The sequence below is a fragment of the Gossypium arboreum genome, chromosome 11 (genome assembly GCF_025698485.1).
Source record: "Gossypium arboreum isolate Shixiya-1 chromosome 11, ASM2569848v2, whole genome shotgun sequence".
In the NCBI taxonomy this organism is placed as follows: Eukaryota; Viridiplantae; Streptophyta; class Magnoliopsida; order Malvales; family Malvaceae; genus Gossypium; species Gossypium arboreum.
The window spans coordinates 41,505,850-41,510,016 of NC_069080.1; positions in this window are offsets into that span (position 1 = coordinate 41,505,850).

Genomic DNA, 4,167 nt, shown 5'->3' on the forward strand with positions numbered 1-4,167 from the left:
AGTGTCGAAAAGTTTCGACCAATTGAAAACCCATTTGACGAAAGCTCCGGTTCTAGTACGGCCGAATCGGCAAAGAGTTTGTCATCTATAGTGATGCCTCCCTACTTGGGTTAGGTTGCGTATTGATGCAAGAAGGGCGAGTTGTGGCCTGCGTCGAGGCAATTAAAGCCACATGAGAAAAATTATCCGACCCATGATCTCGAATTGGTCGCCATCGTATTCGCCTTAAAGATATGGCGACATTACTTATTTGGTGAGAAGTGCCATGTGTATTCGGATCACAAAAGTCTCAAATATTTGATGACCCAAAGAGACTTAAATCTGCGACAAAGCGATGGCTCGAGTTGTTAAAAGATTATGAGCTCGTCATTGATTATCACCGGGAAGGGCTAATGTGGTTGCGGATGCCTTAAGCGGAAATCACCGTTTGCTTTTATGAGCGATGAATGTACACTTGTCTATCCTACCCGACAATGTGTTAGTAGTGAATTGAAAGCCAAACCATTATTGGTACGTCAAATTCGTGAAGCTCGAAAGTCAACGATGAGTTGCTTGCAAAAGCGAGATGAGTGTGTTCGAACAAGGACTCGAATTTCAAATCGATGATGACGATTGTTTGAGGTTGAAGTCGTCTGTGTGTCCCAAAGAATTGAACTTATTCCAATAATTTTGAACGAAGCCCATTGTAGCCGAATGGCAATCCACCCGGGAGTACGAAGATGTACAACGATTTGAAACGTCGGTTTGGTGGCATGGTATGAAGCGGGACATCTCCGACTTTGTTTCGAGGTGTTTAATATGTCAACAAGTGAAAGCGAACATCAAGTGCCTTGAGATTGCTTCACCGATCACGATACCCGAGTGGAAATGGGATCGAGTCACAATGGACTTTGTGTCCGGCCGCCATTGTCGACTAGTAAGAAGGATGCGATTTGGGTTGTTGTTGATAGATCGACTAAGTCGGCTCACTTTATCCCGTCGCGCACGGATTTTTCATTGGATAAACTAGCCAATTGTATGTTTCTCAGTTGTGAGATTACACGGGTACCGATTTCTATCGTGTCGGATAGAGATCCGAGATTTACCTCGCGATTTTGGAAGAAATTTCAAGAAGCTTTGGGTACCAAGTTGCATTTCAAAGCACCGCCTTTCACCCCCAAACCGATGGTCAATCCGAACGGATAATTCAAATACTCGAAGATATGTTGAGATGTTGTATCCTTGAGTTTAGTGGTTCATGGGAGCAGTATCGCCTTTGATTGAATTCGCACAACAATAGCTTTCAATCAAGTATTAAGATGGCGCCTTACGAGGCTTTATACGGTCGTAAATGCCGTACCCCATTATTCTCGGTGAACTTAGTGAAGGTAAATTCTTGAGGTTGATTTGGTTAAGGATGCCGAGCAAGAGTTCAAGTAATTCGTGAAAGTTTGAAAGTCGCCGGATCGCCAAAAGTCGTATCGGATTTGAAAAGAAAAGATATTGAATATCGGGTTGGAGACAAGGTCTTTCTCAAAGTTTCACCTTGGAAGAAGGTGCTTAGATTTGGTCGTAAGGGCAAATTGAGTCCGAGGTTTATCGGGCCATATGAAGTATCCGAATGAGTTGGGCGATCGCATATCGATTAATTTTGCCCCGAGCTCGAAAGGATTCTAGCGTTTTCATGTCTCGATGCTTGACGATATAGGTCCGATCCATCGCACGTAATTGCTCCATCCGAGATTGAGATTCACCTAATTTGAGCTATGAAGAGGAACCGGTTCGCATTATGAGGCGTGAAGTAAAAGAGTTGCGCAATAGGAAAATCCCGTTAGTGAAGGTGTTGTGGCATAAACACGGAATGGAAGAAGCCACTTGGGAACTTGAGGACTCTATGAAAGAGCGATACCGAGCCTATTTACGGTAAGATTTTCTGGGACGAAAATTTCTAAGTGGGGAGAGTTGTGACATCCCTAAATCGACCCTAGTCGGAAAGTGGTTTCGGGACCACCAAACCGAGTCATAATAATAATTAACCATCATAATTGATGCTCATTATATGTATATATGCATGTGTGAAAATTTCGTGTTTGGATTTTGTTAATAGTAAGTGAATTTTTATCAAATAGGACTTATGTGAGAAAATTTAGAAATGTGCTAGGCAATTGTAAGGTGGCCTATTAATACATGTGGGAAAATAGTTGTCCTTGCATGTCAAATAACCCACTTCCTAAGGTGAGTGGCGGCCATGACAAGAATATGGGCAAGGGAACATGTTTCCAACATGTTTAGTTAGTGGATTATATAGAAAAAATAAAGAAATGAAAAAAAATGAGCATGGATGCCCCCTTTGTTGCCGTGAGTAGAGGAAAAGAAAGGAAAAAAATTGTTCATCCATTCTCAAATCTTGGCTGAAAATACTAAGGGAAAAAGGAAGGATTTTTGCTTCATGCTTGGTTTAGAAGAGAACTAGAAGGAGATTTGGTCATACTTGTGTCAAGATTAAGGTATGTTTGAGGTTGTGTCATGAGATTCATGCATGTTTTAGTTGCTAACTTGATGTTCATGTTAGCCCATGGTTCAAATCCTTGTTATGCCATGGAAATGGTATTTGGCCAAGATTGATATTGTGTTAAAGCCATTGCATGCTAAATGTGAAGCTTGTTGATGATACATGTAATGATGGATTGACTACTCTTGAAATTTCTTTTAGCATTCTTGAGTAAGACATGGAGTTTTCTTTGTTTAACCATGACCAAAAATTGAAAGGGGGATGGTGTGGGATGTATTCGGCCATGGCATGCTCATAAGTGCGATTTATGCTTGTTGCATGATAGGTAAAAATTTGTGTTTTGATATATGTGTATATGTGTTTGTACATGATGTTACAAATGGATGTGAAAATATATGCTAGATTGGGAAAATTTGATTAAATGTTCATGAGATGAAATTAGGTGATTAAAAGATGTTAGTTGACATTGTACATATATATATATATTCGCCATTAAAGTGAGTATGTAGGTAATGTTGAATCAAGTTTTGGTGCATATTCGGTTAGGTGTATAATCGACCAAATGGGCGATTAGTAAGAATGGTTGCCGAATATACAAGCATACATATGCATGTGTAGTTGAATTATGAATGTTTAGCAAGATGGTTAAACTAGTGATTTATTGATTAAGCTCAAGGAGTTAAAGAAGGAGAATCAAGCAAGGGAAAGACGAAGGTCATCGAGTAGCCAACTTGGAACTATTTTACCCAACACGAGGTAAGTCATTAAGCACGTATTTGATATTGCTTAAATGATTGTAAAATTTATGCAATTGTGTTTAATGGGATGATATATATATATAAATGAAAATGTATGTGTATGGAGTGATGACAATTGTTGAATGTAAAAGAAATAGTGAAATGTGTAGAAAGTTTGCTTTCGGCACTAAGTGTCTTGGGCAATACGTGTGTACGGTGATTTAGATTGGCACTAAGTGTGCGTGCTGGAAATATATGGCACTAAGTGTGCATGCTGGAAATATATGGCACTAAGTGTGCGAGCTCGAAGGGCATGGCACTATGTGTGCGGGCTTAAATCGCATGGCACTAAGTGTGCGAAATCGAGTATTAAGCACTCGTGTGCGTACTCTATATATATATATAAATATCTCCGATCGAACAATTATATGGAGGTGTGTCTCCATCGAGTGAGTATGGACAGCGGATCGGGTAAGTACCTTGAGCTCATGACGAATAGGTAATACGTTCATGCTTGGGGTTGAATTTGGTAAGCCTTAAATCTATGTGATGATTGAAATTGTATGGTTGTGCTGGAAAATGAGTTAATGTGTAAAAATGCTTCGATTATCTTGTTGTGTAGAATATGAAATGTGGATGTATGAATTAGTACGAGATTGGACCGAAAGGTCCGAGGTATTATGGTATAGATTCGATATGGACGAGTACCTAGCCTCATTTGTTGTACATGTAGTAGTAACTTTATCAGTGGATTGACGAATGCTTATGACTTACTGAGTTGTAAACTCACTCGGTGTTTTCTTGTCACCCATTTTAGGTCTCTTGGACTCGTGTTGTTGCGTGCTCGGAACCGTCGTTGAAGTCATCACACCGGCTGAAATCTTGTGGTATTGTTTTTGTTGTTGAAGAACATTTGGCATGTATAGGCTATTATATTTT